At 41.8% G+C, this 21,686-nt stretch overlaps 1 protein-coding gene across 2 annotated transcripts in view; it reads left to right on the top strand.

Moving 5' to 3' along the window:
* ARFGEF1 (ARF guanine nucleotide exchange factor 1) overlaps positions 1–21,686 on the top strand; it is a 120,209-nt gene that overhangs the window by 29,648 nt on the left and 68,875 nt on the right. The window lies entirely within an intron of this gene.

The following is a 21,686-nucleotide window of genomic DNA, read 5'->3' as shown; positions in this document are numbered from 1 at the left end:
AGGTGGGGTTTAAAGTTAATTGCAAACCACACCTGAACTGGAGACAAGATTGGGGCAAAAGTGGCCATGTTTTTGTAGCGCTGGATAACCCCTTTAATGAACTTGAATCACCTGATAACATGACATATCATATCTTGACACAACGCCTATGACATCTATCGGGGTAGGCGCTGTGCCATCACTGTATTATATACATTGTACAGTGTTACAGCTTTGCGGCGTCAGGCATTAGCACCGAGGCTTGAAAGCTATCCCTGCAGATACAGGTGCCATCCTGTACTATAGCTATACATTCCCCATACTAACATGTGATGCTCTATGTGGGTGGAGTGTGTCTAGATCTTTGTAGAATGAATTCAGCAGACTAAAAATGTCTGGTATGTTGGGGTTAAATGTGCTGCCCCCTGGATGGAGTAAAGGGGCTTGTCCGAAACCCTTGTTGTTTGGTACTTTGATCATTACCGCACTTCTACTGTCTTCCCAAAGTCTCTAAACAGAAACTGCGAGCAGGTACAGTACATCACACTGATGAAGCTTCCTGCAAACTCAATTTACAGTCTTAAGTAATCGTGCTGACATTTCTTACAACTTTTTAATTAAAGTGAAGGGTGCGATGTTACAGGGAGGCGAGTCGGCGGTAGATGGCGGATCTGTGGAGACTTTAATTAAACGGGAACTGATTTATGTTAACACATCGGAAATGAGCAAGTGCCTTGTATTTACAGGGTCTAATGTACGGAGAAAATTGAGAAAATATTTATACCCATAATAGAGAATACCATATAGAATATTCACCTGGAGGTGTCATCACAGTTCATCCGTTTCTATAGGGTCTGACAGCTCCTGGTCCCCGCTGCTCACCATTGGTTCCTATGATGCATTGTAGTGCAGTCACTGGCTGCATAGGTGACCCGGCTTAGTCAGCGACTGGTCAAGCAGTCAGTTCCTGCAAGGACAACAGTGACCTGGAGCTGTCGGAATAGCAGCAGCAGTGGGATCAGGCAGGGAAATATGTTTTATTTGTTATTTTTTTTTATCACCCTGACTTCTAAAGTGTTTCTTTTTTTTTTTTTTCCCCTGGAATACCCCTTTAAGGCTTTTATTCAGGATCAGCCAGTGCCAGGCTCCCTTTATGTGAACAGATACTGAGCTGAAATATTCCAACATAGACATCCAACATATCTATAGACCCCCCCCCCCCCCTTTTCTCGATGCTGGATAAATAAGTGTCATTTTAGCATGGGTCATAACTATATGTCAAAGCTATACGTTAGGGAGTTAGGGCTCTTTTCCAGGTGCCAATAATTGGCCTGTGTAAAAGTGTCAGTGATCAGGGAAAACAACGCTCCTCGACTGATCGCATCTGTTGTGCAGTTCTAAAAAGGATTGTTTACCAGTCGCACATCTTCTTGTGTAAACAGGAGATGTGCGGCCAATAGCAATTTATAATAGTATTTAAATGGCTGCAGGAATGATACAGGGATTATTTGTGTGGCCCGGCCACTCTATTACATCTTTTTTTTCCCCTTACATATGACGTGCACATCGTCACATCACCCATCATTGACAGTGCTAGAGCTTGTTCTTCTCCCTCTCTTCTTTGTCACTGAGTGGTTGGTGTTCACCATTGAAAACACCACTTGAGGGGGAACGCTTACCATACGTTTGACACTCTGAGGTTACACGGTGCATGTGTGGGAAATTGCCTGGGGGGGCGGGGAGAATAAGAGCGTAGAGGCGCTGCAGCCCAGGACACTTCAGTGCTCCAGCCACTCCTCTTTGACCCTTTGGACTAGCAAATAAAAGCAGTTTTTCCATGGATGCTGCAATGGAAATGTTAAGAGGAGGAACTAAAAGTAATTTTGCTTACAGAGTTGCATTACCATGTGAGCAGCTGCAGTTAATAATTATTTTAGTTTCCCTTGAACTTTAGTTCCCCACTTTTATACTGTGTTTGGGAATTATATTATGTGTATTTATACCCACATCTACATACAAGGCTTGTCAGATATTTCAAATAAAGTATATTATTATAAAGTGTATATTATTATTATTATATACATAAAAAAAATTAGAAATTAAACCATTTATAGGTTTTAATTGAAAAAAAACATGTAATGTTTTTGTTTCTACAGATTTTACACAGGCCGTGTCTCCATGGTAACAGACAACAAAGAAATTCTGTATAATGTATTTTCGGCAGTCTCGTACTACATTCCATTAGTCTCCTACTTAATGCTAGCATGCATTTCATAGAGGTCAGATAGAAAGGAAGGGTCACGGTCAGACTACACAGAGTTTGTTGTCTGTTACTATGGAGATATTGGCCCAGATTTATCAAAGTATTTAGAATAGAAACTGGTGTAAATGGCCCATAGCAACCAATCACAGCCCAGCTTTCATCTTACAATACCTGTAAATAACTGTGAGCTGAGCTGTGATTGGTGGATGTAGGCAGCTTACACCCCTTTCTATTTTACACACTTTACATACTACATACAGTAGTATTTTCTGCCTTTTGCAGAGTGGTTTCTTGTTTTATTTCAGATTGCTTTGATGAAATACAAAAATATGGTTGTAATATGGTCCTTAAGGGAATCTGTCGACTCTGTAGTATATGATGCTCAAAATTGCAGACATAGAAAGGTAGCTGATAGAATGATACTTGTCTTTTAGCTGATGGTTGTTTGAAAAGTTGTAAAGTCCTGTTTTCCTTCTAAGCTGAAGTGTCATAGAATTTGGGCTGAGATACAGCATGAATGCCTCCTCCCTCCCCCATTGCCTTTTAAGGGGTTGTCCAGTGAAAATCTTTTTCTTTCAGATCAACTGGTGTCAAAAAGTTATATAGATTTGTAATTTATTTCTATAAAAAAAAAAAAATCGCTGGTCTTCCCATACTTATTAGCTTACTTAGAGGTTTTCTATGGGGATTAATAGAAAACTGAGACAGAATTCCTGTCTCGGCCAGAGATGCCAGCAGAGACTGATTGCCTATCCACGGGATAGCTCGCCAATCACATGATATACTATGGTGCTGACCCCCAACACCCAGCTGTCATTACCCACACTACGCAGTGAATGGGGATGGAAGCAGTCATCTCCTTTACCGTGTAGTGGCAGGACCTGCAGCTGCTATTCACTTGAACGGGTCCACAGTGAATAGAAACAAACTGCTTCCAACCCGTTCACTGTGTACTGCAGGCGCCAAACAGCTGATGAAGGCGGGTGCCAGTGATTTATGAGGGATCCTGTGTATAGCTCATCAGTCTGTTAAGCCTGGAAAACCCCTTTGGGTGCGTTCACACCTACAGGATCTGCAGCAGATCTGCAGCAGATTTGATTCTGTGTTCAGTTATTTAAATGAAATCTGCTGCAGAAAATCAGCTGCAGATCCTGTTCACTTGCAATGGTTGAGAGCATATTATTTGCTTTATTTTTGTACCAAGAATACGATGGGATCCCGTCCAGGAGAAAGCACTTATTTTTGGCACACACTGTGTTTGTCATGCACAGCATGGAGCTTCTGCACTCAGTAGCTGTGTTTATGGTGTCATGGATAGGATCCCATTCCTTCCTATGGGATTAGGAAAGCCTTTCCCACCGATGGGGTAATAAATATACGGCTCTCACACAGATCACAGGGACTGATCCTATAAGAAGCCGAGAACTTTATTTCCTCTCGACTTGCGGCTTTATTACTGGAGCACGCCTGCACTTGATGGGAACAAGTCCATGAATTGGGAAATTGCTGTTTCTGTAGTGCAGGAGCAGCAGGTGCGTCCAGCCCTTCCAGCCTCCTATAGTCCTCAGCCTGTACTTACCTGACCGACCACTGGTACTTGGAAAATGAGTCGGTGCTGTTAATAAATGAATAGTGTTGTCCTATTTACGACTGTGTCATTGTGGCGAGGTAACTGGACGCTGGCTTCTTATCCGCAGTCGGACCTGACCGTAGTGCATTATTAATCATTTTCCTTTCTAGCCTGTCACTTCTCGTATTCATGCTTTTTAGAAGCCGATTTCTATATGTTCATTGTTTTATTGTGCTATTTTGGCTTTTCTAGGAATGCTGGAGAAACCTGAAATAATAATGTTACTCCTTCTTCTCCTCCTGTTAAACTACTTCAGATCCTAGGCAGCAAATACAACTCAAGTGTTCTCTATTGTTAAAGGAGAAGTCTGGCCAATTTTTTTTATTAAAGTGTTGTATTGCCCCCCAAAAGTTGTACAAATCCCCAATATACACTTATTACGGGAAATGCACATAAAGTGTCTTTTTTCCCTGCACTTGATACTGCATCAAGGCTTCATTTCCTGGATAACATGGTGATGTCACAAGCCGACTCCCAGAGCTGTGCGGGCTGTGGCTGCTGGAGAGGATGATGGCAAAGGGAGGCTCAGTGTCCCTCCAGTGCCCTGTGTCCCTCAGTGTCCCCTCTACCATCATCCTCATCGCGGCCGTGAACAGGTACGAACTACTGAGTCCGTCGGAAATTCTCCACTCAGGTTCTGTAGCGTGAACTCACCTTAAAGGGTAGCTTCACATGTACTGGAACCGCAGCAGATTTCACACTGCGAGTTTGCAGCGAAATGTTCATTCCGCTGCCAGTATGTGCCCTGGCCCCTTTAACCCCCCACAGCCCCTAGCCCGGAGCATACATTACCTGCTCCGGGCCGGGGGCTGCGGGCGGCGGGATGCTGGGGGTTAAAGGGGCCAGGTCACATACTGGCAGCGGAATGAAAATTTTGCTGCGGGTATGTGACCCATTCACTTCACACTACCAGGATCTGCAGCAAACTCGCAGCATGAAATCTGCTGCAAATCCGGTACGTGTGAAGCTACCCCCCCCCTCCACCCTCCCCCCCCCCCAAAAAAAAATAAAGCTTATGGAAAAAGAGCCCAGGCCTCCATGGTCTGAGAGCATTTGTACAGTTCTACATACATTTTGGCTGATGAAGAATACAAGTGGGAAGAAGCGTTCTACGTCCTTATGGCTTCATTATTGTCTATAGATGGGGATAAGAGATTAGAGCAACTTGAGCATGCTCGAGTTCCCTGGCTGAAGAAGTTGGATGCAACCATAGGGAGCCCTGGAAAACCTGGATAGAGCCTATGGCATAATGGAGATCATTGACCACGGGGAAGTGCAACAGGACACTGTGCGCTTCTCCCTGCTCGTTCTCTTGATCGGTGTGGATTGATGGGAGACCCAGCCAATCAAACCCTAAAGATTGTATTAGCATGATTTGAAATCGCACTGTTAATATTACTATGTTTCTGTTCTGCAACTTTTTTTTTCTTTTAAGTCAAAGGGAAGTTCTTTTAGTATGATCATCGTGAACTCTAATGGGGTCTGTCAGGTTTCTATGATGGTGTCCGGTATCTTACCAGACAAAATAGCTTAGTGAGCTTAAGTTATTTGATGTTGCCTACAATCCACAGTCCAAACAGAACCCGTCAAACAAACAGATTTAAAGTTTTTTTTCTTTTTACCTTAAAATTGATGTCCTATGGTTATAAGCCATGAGTAGAGACAGTGTCCTGGGCAGTCTTCAATGCTCAATGGCCTGATCTACTTCTCTTACTGTTTGCTGTAGGAGGCCAAGTTACATTATTTTGATCTAGGACCGTTGTAGTCCATTCCTGTGCCCTATAGTAGTTTTTGTCATAGCCACGGGTCCTGTCCCATATCAGCAATGGTGACCGTTGAAGGATCAGATTACTTGTATTTGACTATCTAGTTTAGATGCGTGAGCAGTAAGAAAACTTTCATTGATTGTATTGTCTGATAGTGGAAGCACAGGATATACTTGTTTTTTTTCCCAGAACAGGTTTTTCTTTGCATACTACATGTGTATTTAAGCCGCCTTATCTCCCCATCTAATTGTATGGCATAATAAAGAGATTAATTAATTTGTTGTCAGGTCTCCAGGTCCCCGAGCAATTACCATGGTGGCATGTCCCTTCCCGCTTTATCCCGCAGTATATAGTGCTCGAGTAGTCACTAATGGAAATTATAGGAGCCGTTTACCTTAATCATATTTTGGGGCGGTGTTCCCTAACCTGTCGCCCTCCAGCTTTTGCAGAACTACAACTCTCGCCATTCCCGAACTGCCAAAAGCATGATGGGAGTTATGGTTTTCCTACGGCTAGATTGCTGCAGGTTGGGGAACATGTTTACCTATCGGAACCTAGAAATATATAGTAAAAGTAACCAGGAGATAAACATATAAAAAAAGACAACTGCTTAGTATAATGTCACTGAGGATCCATACAGACACCGCCAGACACAGGGCAGCGAGGAGGAGGGGGATTGCTGATCTCCTGGGACACAGAAAATATCTCTTTATATATTTCTCAGTTTTAATTGCAATATGAGACAAAATAGGATGAAAGGGAAGTAGGGGATTAAGCAAGGAATTGCTGGAACTCTTACTTATTTATTTATTTAGCATTTTCTTTGTTTCTGTGTTCTCTTTGTGCATGTGTTTGAAACAAAAGTGTGTCTGACTAAGAACTACTGTATATAAGATTTTATTTTCTATGGGGGTTAAGGGGTATTCCCATCTGTGGTGTCTCTGTAAAGTCATTGGGAATTATACAGCAGTTGCATAGAACAGCCGGCTTTTGTATTTTCATGTTCCTGATCAACTCCGGCAGCCATGAGCTGGACGGGATTCAGCAAGATAGGAACCTTGGCCAGTGTAGAGAGTGGTTACATAGAGTGCCTCTTACTCCAGAGGATTTGTCCTTCATTTAACAGGCAACACATTGATGTGTATGAGCTCTTTGTTATGTTATTTAAAGGGGAACTCCGGTTAATAAACATTTAACCCACCCATAATCTAAGCTTGTTTTTAATAGGTTTCTATTACATGAATTGGTCTGTTTGTCTGAAGCACATCCTGACTTACACCCTGAAGATGTTGAAAATCCTAATTGCTTGCTCCACTCTGTCTCAACTCCTCTGTCCTCCCCCTTCCTTCTGAGACAGAGGTCACATGATCTGTCTGTTATGTTTACAGGCAAGCTGTAACACCTCATCTGTAACCCCAACCACCAACATCAACTGTGATTAACTGACCAAGGACGGGAAAACAATAGCGTCTCCTGAGTGAGACACTGTTGTTTCATCTCTCTCTATGTAGATGAATTGATAGCTTGAAAGATAGATATTGTTTTTCCTGTGCAAAGTAAAAGCATATCAAACCAGTGGTGGGCAGATGATACAAGACAAGGTCGGGTACCCGTCAGTTGGTTCTGAGGTGCAATGCATGCTGGGAGATGTAGTTTCCTGACTGAGTGCCATGATGTAAGACTGGGATCATTTGTAAATGTTTGAATCTTGTGCTCGGAGCAGTCTATACAAATGGTAAAGACGTCTGTGCTTTTTTGTGCATTATATTTTGTTTATGGGATCACCCCCAGTGGTGGCGCTGCAGGGAAACGGAACACTGACTGCCAGGCTTTCCCTTGGGGTCTGAGCAGAGGAACACTTTGTGAACAGCTATAGAAGTGTCTCCTACAGAACACACAGATTACAGATACCCGGCTGCCAATAGACTGGAGGGAGCTGTCTGTCAAGCATCATCTCTTTTATAGATTTGTTCACAGCCTTGGTTGTCGTTTCTCTTGGTTTTAGTCATTGCAGCGCTCCCTCCTGATGCCGCCTCCATTACTTTTCCCTCCAGCCACAATGCTGATTTTTCCAAGGTTTTTATAGTAAGATCTTAATAAAAGACATTTCATAGACTTTTTTTTGTTTGTTTGTTCTTACTGCATTGGTATAAAAATATAAATATGTTCATGCACTATAACATCTCAAATAACATAGTTATACTTAAAGGACTCCTCAAGTTATATTTTTTTGCAACTATATTTGTTTAGTAAACTTGCCACCCTCTCCTGACATGCAGCTCCCCCCCCCCCCTGAACGCTCGATGTCTAGGTTACCGACCACCACTCTGCTCTAAAAGTGGCTGGTGTATATATACAGTTATAATGTTGATATATAAAGATATAGGGGTAGATTTATCAAACATGATGTAAAGTGAAACTGGCTCAGTTGCCCCTAGCAACCAATCAGATTCCACCTCTTATTTCTCACAGACTCTTTGGAAAATGAAAGGTGGAATCTGGTTGGTTGCTAGGGGCAACTGAGCCAGTTTCACTTTACACCATGTTTGAGCAATCTCCTCCATAGTGTATTCATACTCTATTATATAAATATATATACTATAACTATATATACACCAGCCAGACCACTGTTTTTAAAGCTAATAGCTATTAGCTATTTAAATGTGGCTGTCAAAACTTTAGATACTATGTAAAGCACATCACTGGTGGTATAGTAGGTGGACAGCAGCCCATAGTAATGGAACACAGATATGTACTACATTGATCTCCATGAGAGATCAGTATAGTTAAAATAGAAGTTCCCCAGGACTTCAAATTACTGTGTAAAAAAATAAAAAAAATTTCATCAATAAAAAATCCTACCTTATAATAAAAGTTTAAATCACCCCTCTTTTCTCTTTATATAAATAAAAATGAACATATTTGGTATTGCTGCGTGCGGAATCCGCTGAACTTTTAAATTATTACATTGCTGATTTCACACAGTAAACAGCGTAAGCGCAAAAAAAAAAAAAAAGGTGCAAAATTGCAGAAAATCCAGAAAAATTGTAATAAAAAGTGATCAAAAAGTTGCATATAGGCACCAATAGAAAGTTCAGATCATAGCTTAAAAAATGACGTCTCATACAGCCCCATAGACCAAAAAATAAAGGCATTATAAGGATAATAGAGCAATTTTTAACACATTTAGTTGTTTTTTTAAAAAGGTTTTAATTTTTCAAACGCAGTTACAAATTATACAAGTTCCACATCATTGTAATCATACTGACTTGAGGAACATAGATAACATGTCAGTTTTACCATAAGGCAAACTGCGTAAACACAATACTTCCCGAAAAGAAAGAAATTGTGTTCTTTTTAATTTTTCTTTTTCTTCAATTTCACAATGCACAGAATTTTTTAGCAGCATATTTAATGGAAAAAGGAAGTTTTCATTGCAAACTTCAACTGGTTTAACAAAAAATAAAGGCTCATGTGGGTCTGTAGAGGAAAAAATGCAAGCAACCCTATGACCTTTAAAACATGAAGAGGAAAAAGCAAACTTGAAAGTTGTTCATGTGATATTCAGCAGCTTGATCCATTCTATATACTTATTATCTATAGGCAGATAATACTGGCTCTAGACCTGTGAAGAGACGTGAGTGATCGGCTCTCGTGGTGTCTTCTCTCTAGGCTCATATAAAGGCTCAGACTCTAATAGAGTTGCCTACCTCCTTATACTGTTGCTGTATAAGGTCTTGTTTACCTAGAGGAGCAATTCTCGCTCTGTCACCTTCACAATCTCCGGCTGGAATAGTCGCTCGCAGGTCCAGATTAAGGTCATCTGCTTGTAGTTAATGTGACAAATGAAAGAACAATTATTGTGCACGGTTCTTCCTGTTGACACGGGGCTCCCTGGTGTATACGTACAACCCTGCTGCTATGTGTAATTATAGGGGAAGGATTGTTTTCTAATGCTATTGATGTAGGAAAATGCCAGACATTAGATACGGGAAGCGGTTTTATCACTGCTCATTCATGACTTCAAAGAGGAAAGTGGGAAATATTGGGCGGCCGCTGGACCTTCCTTACTTGAAGAGAATGGCACAGATTTACTAATACAAGTGCACTATAATTTTGGTGCTAATTTACTATGTGTTTTTCACAATCTTGATGGGTGTAAAAAGGGACAGGGGAAAAAAGTGAAGCACCAGGGTCTTTTTACACGGCCCAATATGGGGAAATGTAAGGACACAGACAAGCGCCAATCAGTGAGATAGATACTTGTTTGCAGTGCATTCACAAGGCACGATCAGTCGCACTGCCAGGCCGCACAGATGATCTCCACATTGTTTGCGAGGCCATTTATGTTTCTGTTGATTGTACAACCCCTATTTACTTTGATAGCCGATAGCGATATATTTTAGTACGGCCCAAAAGATGTGATTAGTTGAGGATCGGGCATCCTAGCAACTCTCATTACCAATAACAGGCCAGTGTAAAAGGCCCCTTAGGTATGCCAAAAATTGCACCAAATTCTGGCATAAATTCTGGGGTGCTTCTAAATATTAAAACTAATAGTTGAGGTAAACGTAAATTGTTGGTCATTTATCGTACTGGGCCTCAGTCCTCAGATCTGCTGCAATCATAAGTTGGTGAAGCTCTACTTCTCACCTGGCTGCCCGATCTGACTCCTTTGCTCCATTATAGTCTATAGAGCGGATGAGTTGGGTCTTTTGGCTGGCCGGGGAGTGGAGCACGCTGCTGCTTACTTCACCCGCTTATGAATAGAAATCGCAGACGATCTCAGGACTGACACTCCATGCAATATAATCTCTTGACATGTCTGGACGACACATCAAAAATTACCTGGGACGATAATTGTTTAACAAGGGCGGCATTGACATCGTTACCGATGCCCTTGCAGCCCTTCCTAAACTGGCATACTTTACCTATCCATGGTCCAGGGCTCCTCTTGTGGTCTGCTTCTCCCCGGGAAGAAGCTCAGCGCAGGAGGAGCCCTGAACCATGGATAGGTAATGTATTTACTTTGCTAATCGTTAGCCGCTGGGCGTGCACCGCTATTACACATAGCGATGCGCAGTCGGTGGCCGACAAGTCCAAACCTATATCAACGATCAGCCGATGACAACGATCTTGTTTTATTACACGGAGCGATAATCGGCCGGATAGTGCCGATTATCGTTCAGTGTAATAGTACCCTATGTTTCAGCTGTTAGCTGTCTCTCCTTTGTTCTCTACACAGGAACGTTCAGCACGGCCAAATGTTCTTGTGTCCTTTAGGGGGAGGGGAGTTTGGGGTACGACCGACAAAAACATAAGGTGAGCAGGGACCTTAGCACGAATCTTAAAAGGGTCAAATAGTGATGACTGGATAAGAGCAGCTCCAGAACAGTTGGTGGGTTGTTCCCAGTATCTAGTGGTTAGCAGGAAAGGACAACCATTGGACCGGCCAGTGAGCGGGTGATGGGAGGCAGTAGTCTGTATAATATGATTCTAAAGAATGGATGTTAAAATAACAATGCAATTCAATGCAATGCCACCCCTGCAGAAAAGAACGGAAGCAGATTTAATTTCAATCAGTGTCCGTTTTTTTTAATTTTTTTATTTTTTTTCTTCTCTCAAAAGAACGATGTGTGAACATAGCCTTGTGGGATCCCATGAGCCTTGGTAACACATGTATACGATACCTATTAAAGCAATTGATTGTGTAGAGTGGCTCACTCTTCACAGGCCGGTAAGAAGAGGGTTATAAGCTATCAGGAAAATAATAGTAATAAATGCCCCGATGATGGGTCGGATAAGTAGGATCGATGTAATATTCGGCTGATCAGTGTATTTGGCTGCGCTATTCACAGATGGTAATCCCCGACACCGGGCTATATTCTGCTTCTCTAAGACCTGCATTGTACAGTAAGAGGTGTTAATACATAGAGCGCATGTCGTACTATTCATTGCTGCTGTGAATGCAGACACTGACAGCAGATTGAGGAGCATTACTTCAGATGGCAGCGCTCAGAGCTGCTCTTATACTAAGGAATAATAGAAATTACATCTGGCACAGAACAATATTAACATTTTCTCTTTCTCATTTTCATTGTTGCTTAAAAATTTTGCAGCTCTCTTGGCCTATTTTATTTTATTTTTCTTTATCCAAGGTTAAAGTGTCACTGTCGGTTAATTTTTTTTTTTTTGCAGAAATCAATAGTACAGGCGATTTAACCCCTTCAAGACCAAGCCTATTTGCACCTAAAAGACCAGGCTCATTTTTCAAAATCTGACCTGTCTCACTTTATGCTCTTATAGCTCAGTGATGCTTTAACGTATGCTAGCGATTCTGAGATAGTTTTTTCGTCACATATGGCACTTTATATTAGTGGCAAAATGTGGTCACTACTTTGTGTGTTTTTTGTGAAAAACATCAAAATATCATAAAAAATAAAAATTTGCATTTTATGAACTTTGAAATTCTCTACTTCTAAAAAAAGAAAGTCGTATCACATAAATTAGTTACTAAGTCACATTACCGATATGTCCTCTTTATTCTGGCTTCATTTCATAAACATATTTTACTTTTTTAGGGTGTTACGGGGCTTAGAAATTTATCAGCAAATTACCACATTTTCGTGAAAGTTTCCAAAACTGATTTTTTTTAGGGACCAGTTCTTTTTTTAAGTTGATTTAGGAGGTTTGTATACTGGAAACCCCCATAAGTGACCCCATTTTGGAAACTAGACACCTTAAAGAATTAATCTAGGGGTATAATGAGCATTTTAACCCTACAGGGGCTGCAGGAAAGTATTCACCATTAGGCCGTAAAAAAATGAAAAATTTAAATTTTCCAATAATATATACGTTTAGATTAAAGTTTCTCATTTTCAAAAGGAACATGAGAGAAAAAGCACCCCAATATTTGTAAGGCAGGTTCTCTTGAGTACTACGGTACCCCATATGTGGGCGTAAACCACTGTATGGGCACACAGCGGGGCTCAGAAGGAAGGGAGCGCCAATTAGCTTTTCCATTGCAGTTTTTTCTGAAGAAGTTTCCGAGCGCCAGGTGCATTTGCAGTGCCCCTGTAGTGTCAGCAGAGAGAAAAACCCCATAAATCACCCCATTTTGGAACGTACACCCCTCAAAGAATTCATCTTGGGGTAGGATGAGCATTTTGACCCCACAGGTGTTAGAGGAAAGTATTCAAAATCAGACAGTAAAAATGAAAAACTCTAATTTTTCCAATAATATGTTCGTTTAGTTTGAAATTTCTCAATTTCACGAGGAGCAAAAGAAAAAAAGTACCCCAAAATTTGTAACGCAGGTTCTCCTGAGTGAAAAGGTACCTCATGTGGGCATAAACCACTGCATGGGCACACATCAGGGCTCAGAAGGGAAGGAGCGCCAATTAGCTTTTTCAATGCAGATTTTGCTGAAGAAGTTTCTGAGCGCCAGGTGTGTTTGCAGAGCCCCTGTAGTGCCAGCGGAGTAAAATCTCGCCTTAAGTCACCACATTTTGGAAAGTGCACCCCTCAAAGAATTCATCTTGGTGTGTGGTGAGCATTTTGACCCCACAGGTATTAGAGGAAAGTATTCAAAAGTAGACAGTAAAAATGAAAAACTCGAATTTTTCCAATATGTTCCTTTAGTTTAAAATTTCTCAATTTCACGAGGAACAGGAGAGAAAATTCACCCCATAATCTGTAATTTCCGTGCAGATTTTTCTGAAGAAGTTTCTGAGCGCCAGGTGCGTTTGCAGAGCCCCTGTAATGTCTACAGAATAGAACCTCCCTAAAAGTCACCCCATTTTGGAAAGTACACCCCTCAAAGAATTCATCTTGGGGTAGGATGAGCATTTTGGCCCCACAGATATTAGAGGAAAGTACAGTGGTGCCTTGGTTTAAGAGTAACTTGGTTTAAGAGCGTTTTGGTTTAAAAGCTCACAGTTTTTCAAAATTGTGACTTGGTTTAAGAGCATTGCTTTGGTTTAAGAGCTCCCTGTACTGGGTGGGAGCGCGAGTGGAGGAGAAGCATGGTCTGCATAGCGGGGTCTACAGCACTGTACTCTGACCCAGGAAGTCTCCCTCACCTTCCAAATCATAGCAGATCCACCTCAGGCTGGGGCTTACATCAGGGGACAGGACTGTGGAGGTAATCTCTTCATAGCTGTAACCCCTCTCTCCCTGGACAAAGAGTGCTGCATGTATTTGCCCACATCTGCCCTGCTCATTCCTTCATGCTCCCTGCAGTCTCTGTCAGCCCTTGTGTTTCTCATCCTCTTCATTACTGTACAGTAACTTTTAATATCACATATTCTGCTGTTTCTGAATGTTTGCTTCATCCTACATGTTATTCAGAATAATAAATGATTATTTTTGGGGTGTGGAACCAATTGTCTGCATTTCTATGATTTCTTATGGGAAAGTTTGCTTTGGTTTAAGAGTGGATTTGGATTACAAGCACGATCCCAGAACGAATTATGCTCGTAATCCAAGGCACCACTGTATTCAAAATTGGCCAGTAAAAATGAAAAACTTGAATTTTTCCAATAATATGTTGGTTTAGTTTGAAATTTCTAAATTTCACAAGGAACAGGAGAAAAAATGTACCCCAAAATCTGTAACGCAGGGTCTCCTGAGTAGAACGGTACCCCATATGTGGGCATAAACCACTGTATGGGCACACAGCCGGGCTCAGAAGGGAAGGAGTTCAAATTTGCTGAAGCAAAACCGCAGCTAGTAATAGTTATTAGAATAGCGCAGTTACTAAAATAAAATAAAAAAATTAGATTACAGGTAATGTGGGGTGGTTACGGACAGTCTAGGGTGGTTACGGACAGTCTGGGGTGGTTACGGACAGTCTGGGGTGGTTACGGACAGTCTGGGGTGGTTACGGGTAATCTGGAGGTGGTTACGGGCAGTCTGAGGTGGTTACGGGTAATCTGGGGCGGTTACGGGTAATCTTGGGTTGATACGGTCAACATGGGGTGGTCACGGGCAACCTGCTGTGGTTACAGGCAACCTGGGGTGGTTACAAGCAACCTGGGGTGGTTACAGGCAACCTGGGGTGGTTACAGGCAACCTGGGGTGATTAGAGGCAACCTGGGGTGGTTACGAGCAACGTGGGGTGGATACGGACAACCTGCTGTGGTTACAGACAATCTGGGGTGGTTACAGGCAACCTGTTGTGGTTAGAGGCAATGTGGGGTGGTTACGGACAATCTGGGGTGGTTATGGACAATCTGGGGTGGTTACAGACAATCTGGGGTGGTTACAGACAATCTGGGGTGGTTACAGACAATCTGGGGTGGTTACAGGCAATCTGCTGTGGTTACGGCAGCCTGCTGTGGTTACGGCAACCTGGGGTGGTTACAGGCAACCTGGGGTGGTTACAGAAACCTGGGGTGGTTACGGGCAACGTGGGGTGAATACGGACAACCTGCTGTGGTTACAGACAATCTAGGGTGGTTACAGGCAACCTGCTGTGGTTACGGGCAACGTGGGGTGGTTACAGACAATCTGGGGTGGTTACAGGCAACCTGCTGGGGTTACGGATAAAGTGCTAATAGGTAATCTGAGGTGGGTACCTGTAATCTGGCGTGGTTACGGGCAATCTGGAGGGGGTCACTGGCAATTTGGGGTGGTTAGAGGTAATGTGCAGTGGTCAGAGGCGACGTGCGGTGGTCAGACGCAACCTGCGGTGGTTGTGTGCAATCTGGGGGGTTACATGTAATCTGGCATGATTACGGGCAAGCTGGGGTGGTTATGCGCAACCTGCGGTGGTCAGAGGCAAGGTGCGGTGGTCAGAGGCGACGTGCGGTGGTCAGACGCAACCTGCAGTGGTTGCGTGCAATCAGGGGGGTTACATGTAATCTGGGATTATTACGGGAAACCTGAGGTGGTTATGCACTACCTGCCTTGGTTACGGGAAACCTGGGGTGGTTATGTACTACCTGCCTTGGTTACGGGCAACCTGGAGGGGTTACAGACAATCTAGAATTGTTAAGGATAGACTAAAGTGCCTTGAAGATCGCAGTTGATACCTCGAAGATCGCAGCTGATTCTCATTATCTCCGGTGCTGTACACAGATGAGAGCGGGATCTCTATCTCTGCAGCGATCCCGCTCTCATCACAAAGCCCCGTCAAAGCAGGAACGTATATATACATTCCTACTGCACAGGGCATGTGCAATAGGAACGTATATATACAGATTGCTGACGTGAAGGGGTTAAGAAACTTTGTAATTGGGTTTATTAGCCAAAAAATGCATTTTTATCATGAAAAAGCAGTTTGAAGCTCTGCCCCGTTTTCATTGTTCTCTATGGAGAGGGGAGGGGTGAAGGTAGATGAGGCATCGAAACAACATAACAAAGAGTTAATTTACAGCTACATCACAGGGCTGTCTCCTCTGACAGTCAGCACTGAACTCTCTGACCTCTGAATACTGGTTTTCACACAGGTCCCGACTGTGTAATCCTTTGTTCTCTGCTTTCTGCTGCCGACTAATCCCCCATATATATGTATAGATTTGTATATATGTATAGATTTACCTTGTAGACTAGAGTCCCCACATAAAGGATACTGCTGCCTGTGAACATACATACCTACATACATACATACATACATGCAGACACCTATGACCGTGTGAACTGTTTCTCATAAGACATATGCGGCTATCCCCGCGTTTTCTGCTCACATATTCTCTTGATGGATCCTCTTGAGATGAAAGCATCAAATAAAAATGAAGCGTTTCATGCTTTCTCTTCCCTTCTTTCAGCCCCTGTGTACAATGTAACCAAAGCTCACTCACATTTCCTGGTGAACAAAGGGCAGCATGTGATTGATTCCCGTCACGCCATCGTCTTTACATTGTGCAGTGATTTGTGCGAACGGACATAGAATACGGTTTTATTGTGTGACATAGCTAAATAAAATAAGACATTGAATGACCCGATTTCATCAATGGCTTATACAGCAAATAGCGCAATAAGGTGCAAGATCTGTGGCATGTGAAAGCCGAGAGCGTACGAAGAACATGACATTTCTTTGCTGTTGGGTGGAGATCTCAATGGTTATATGTTGGACATGTGGATAAGATACCATTGACTCTGTGCGCTTTGTAAAGGTCATTGTCAGCAATCTGTAAAGCAGTAATAATCCTCTCTGAAAAGTTATTATTGTTATGCATTATACATACAATAGCAACACGATATATGTATAAGGCGGGGGCTACACCATAACTATGGCCTTGGATTGTACGGATCGCTGTGTCGCACTGCAGGGATCCTGGTACATTGCGGCTAATGTGTCCACAAGTGGCTGCGACCATGACCTGACAATTGTAAGAAATCACTTCAGATAGATTTCTTGTGACTGTCACCAGTTGTATGTGGAGTAGGGATATCACATTATCACAATTCTGAGTTTTATACAAACTTTAGTATTTCGCAACTCACCCCTCGGCCTAAGGATCTAATGCCCCCTAGACTTTTTTTTTTTACACAGTTCACCGTGTAATAAGGCTGGGTTCACACTGCGTTTTTGCAATACATTTTTTTCATCTGTTTTTTGAAAAAAAACGGATGAAAAACGGATTACAAAAACGGATGCATTTGTGTGTATCCGTTTTGATCCGTTTTTTTTCCATTGACTTCCAATAAAAAAAAAAAAAAACGGATCAAAACGGATTCATTTTTTTTGACGGACACAAAAACTTTGCTGACGCTATTTTATTTGTTCGTTAAAAAAAACGCATCCGTTAAACGTATGCTAAAAACGCAAGGGTGAACCCAGCCTAAATCTGACATGTTCTTTATATTCTTCAGGTCCGTACTGTTGCTGTGATACAATATTAACATTGCCGTATTCTGATTTCTATAATAGTGACTATTACAGTAATATTATCTTCCAGTCTGTAGGGCTGTGAGAGGGATCATTTTTTTGCACCATGATCTGTAGTTGTGATTGGTACCACATTTGTATATATGTGACCTTTTAATTACTTTTTTATTTATTAATAATAATAATAATAATAATAATAAATAATTCTGGTATGCAGTGTGACCAAAAATCAACAAATTTGGACTTTGGTGTTTTTTTTTAGCACCTACACTGTTTACTGTGTAAGATCAGAAATGTAATAATTTAATAGTTCTGGCAATTACGCATGCGGTTATAGGAAATATGTTTTTATCTTTTTTTTAAATGTGAAAAGGGGGAATTATTAGAATGTTAGTTTTTTTTTTTTTTAATTACCCTCTAGGGACCTTTAATAATCAATAAACTGCTTATTCTGATCTATGCCATGCTATGGTATGGCATAGATCAGTGGGCATAGATCAGTGAGGTTAGTGCTCTGCTAATCAGCCTGCCTTAGCCAGACTCTATTAGTAGAGAGTCACCAGCAGCGATGGAGGATGAGTATACACCTTACCCTTTTTAAATTAAAGGGGTTGTCCGGCGATAAAAAATGATTCACAGAATAACACACATTACAAAGTTATACAACTTTGTAATGTATGTTATGTCTGTGAATGGCCCCCTTCCCCGTGTTTCCCCCCACCCACGCTAGACCCGGAAGTGTGGTGCATTATACTCACCGCATCTCGTGTCGTCCACGGTCTCCGATCGTCAGCAGTGACGTCTTCTTCGGGAGGCCGGCGGATCTTCCCGAGTGCCGGCCACCCTCTGCAGCGTCATCCGAAGCTCAGCCGCGATTGGCCTCCCGAAGAAGACGTCACTGCTGAGGATCGGAGACCGTGGTCGGCACGTGACAGGTAATGTATAGCGCACCACACTTCCGGGTACACGGGTGGGGGTGGTGGGACACGGGGAAGGGGGCCATTCACAGACATAACATACATTACAAAGTTTTATAACTTTGTAATGTGTGTTATTCTGTGAATAATTTTTTATCGCCGGACAACCCCTTTAACTGTTGGCACCATGGCACTCACGTTGCTGGGGTTGTCAATCAGACACTTGACAGGTGCGGTTAAATGGCTGTATTGGCGCGAGCACTGATGGCAGTCATTAGCAGGTTTACTACACATATTAGATGACCCCCACTGTGTGTGGAGCAGGCTCAGGAAGGTATAAATGCCACTGTCAGTTGTAGTTTTGACAGTGGAAACTTCAAATGATGGAAATTGTAGCTTTGCATCACATAGAGAGCCATTGGTTCTTACCACCTATACGTTCCTGATGGGGACTATTTCAGTGATTGTGCCCCCAACAGTCTATGGACATCGTTGCAGTCTTTGCGGACACCATTACACTAAAGCTACACCCAGTGCCTATATCTGTACAAGTGGATTTTTGCTGCTAATGTTTTTTGAAGTCTCCACATGTTCTCTATAAGTACTTTAAAGCTTTTTTTTCTTCATAGATTACATTAGTTAACTTTCTTTATAACTTTCTGCAGTTCCTGCAATAGACCCTTATTTACAGTAGGGATGTCATGATGCCAGAATTTTGAGTTCGATACCGATACCACAATTTTAATTTATGTGAGTTTTTGATCACTTTATTTATGTTACATTTTATAGTTCGGGCAATTACGCATGCAATGGTGCCAAATGTTACAAAATGTTACTCTTTTTTTTTTTTTTTTTACATTTTTGAACAAAAGAGAAAAGCGGGAATTATTAGAACTTGTATTATGATGTTCTTAATTTTTAAACACTTTTTTTTTTACACTTTTTAAATCCCCTGTACCTCCCAGCATACCTTCTTGTGCACTACAACCCCCAGCATACCTTCTTGTGCATTACAACTGCTAGCTTACCTTCTTGTGCACTACAACTCCCAGCATACCTTCTTGTGTTCTACAGCTCCCAGCATACCTTCTTGTGCACAAGGAAATATGCTGGGAGTTGTTGTGTCAGGTGGCTGCTACTGCTCAACTGCAATTCCCAGCATACCTTCTTGTGCACTACAACTTCCACCATACTACTTTGTGCACAAGGAGATATACTGGGAGTTGTAGTGCACAAAAAGGTATGCTGGCAGTTATTGTTGTGTTTGGAGGCTGCTACTGCACAACTGCAACTCCCAGCATATTTCCTTGTGCGCGCTCGGAGGGGATGAATGACAAGCAGAGAGGTCCATTACTGGCCTCTCTGCCTGTCAATCATTCCTCCGAGCGCGCTGACAGGCAGAGCGAGGTGACTAGATACGGGCAGGGAGCCACCCAGATGACTACTTCCCCGCTGCTGCCTGTCACGCGCTTTTATGAAAAAAAAAGCGCTTAACGCCTAGACGACATTAGACGTACCGGTACGTTCTGTGCTATGAAGCGCACTCCGGAGCAGAGTGCACTTCACAAAAGGTGGGGGCCGGCTGCAGGGAGCATCCCGGCCCTCACCTTTAATGACAGGCTGCAGCAATCGTGGTGCAGCCTGTCATTAACACCTTAAACGCCCGCAGCGTTTAAGTGTAAGTGACAGGGGCAGTCCCCTGTCACTTACCGATCAGGACCCACGCAGTGTGACTGCGGGAGTCCCGATCCCTACGTCGGACCGCCGGAGGTCTCCTACTTTCCTCTGTGTGGTCCGATCGGCGATATGCTCATTGAGTCTGCCACAGGCAGAACGCCTATAACACTGATCAATGCTTTGCCTATGGCATAGCGTTGTACATTGACTGCAATCTAATGATTGCAAGTAAAAGTCCCCCAGGGGAACTTAAAATGTGTAAAAGAAAAAGAAAAAAAAAGTAAACATTTTTTTTAAAAAACACCCCAAAGCCCCTCCCCCAATAAGTTAAAATCACCCCCCTTTTCCTTTATATAAATGAAACATATAAAAATAAATAAATAAACAAACATATTATATACCGTGGTGTGCATAATTGTCAGTTCTTTCAAAATATAATAATCGTCATCGCCAACAGCGTAAACAAAGAGGGAAAAAAGTGCCAGGAGTGCCGATTTTTTGTTACATTATATATATATATATATAAATATATATAAAAATAAAATTATTAAAAAGTGATTAAAACGTCCGAGCTACACAAATATGGTATTAATAAAAACTAGAGATCATGGCGCAAAAAATTACACGTCACACAGCCCATTTTATTAATAATTAATTGCAAAAAAAAAAAAGGATTTCATACAAAAAAAAAAATATAACATTAGAGAATCTGTGCAAACCTGCATATGTTTTTTTTTTGGACTGACCTCTAGAATAACAGTATAATGTCGCTTTTACCATATAGAGAATTACGTAGACACAGGAACCCCCCAAACGTTACCATATTGCATTTTTTTTTTACGATTTATATACAAAAAGTAGTGGGCACCACTAGTAATCATAGAGTGCTAAACCAATGCTTATACATATAAATCAACCACACAAAGAAAAAGAAAGCATATGCACAAAAAGGTAGCACATCAAAAAAATCTTTATTATAACACTATCATAAATGTAATACAAATATAAATGTACAGGAGTAGTAAAATGAGGGAGAGAAAACCCTTGTAATGTGATTTTAATGTAGAGCAGTATTTGGGGTTTTGTCTCCCTCATTTTACTACTCCTGTACATTTATATTTGTATTACATTTATGATAGTGTTATAATAAAGATTTTTTTGATGTGCTACCTTTTTGTGCATATGCTTTCTTCTTTGGGTGGTTTCTTTTTTATGATTTCACCAATTTATACCTTCATAAATAATAATTTTGGGGTTCCATCATACATGTTGTGGTAGAATGAAAGACGCCATTACAAAGTACAACTATTCCTGAAAAAAAAAAAAAAACAAGCACTGAAAGTGCTAGATAGTAGATAGAAAACTGAAAGTGCTGGAGCTCTTAGAAGGGGAGGAGGGAAAAACAAAAAAAGCAAAAATGAAAAGTTATGCGGTCCACTAGGTCATTTTGGGCCTGGTCCTCAAAGGGTTAAAATACAAATGTAATGCTCCCCCGACCTCCCCCGCCCCCCTTAAACATTACACCAGTATCTGTACAAGAGAGTCCTAATGCATAAAGGTGTTATACAGCCTTATAAAAGCAGTGACCTTTCCTTATATATTAGTAGTTAGGATTGTACCT

Source organism: Dendropsophus ebraccatus, chromosome 2 (assembly GCF_027789765.1).
Source record: "Dendropsophus ebraccatus isolate aDenEbr1 chromosome 2, aDenEbr1.pat, whole genome shotgun sequence".
NCBI lineage: Eukaryota > Metazoa > Chordata > Amphibia > Anura > Hylidae > Dendropsophus > Dendropsophus ebraccatus.
Note: the sequence above shows the minus strand (reverse complement) of the source record. Positions and strands in the feature narration are given on the sequence as shown.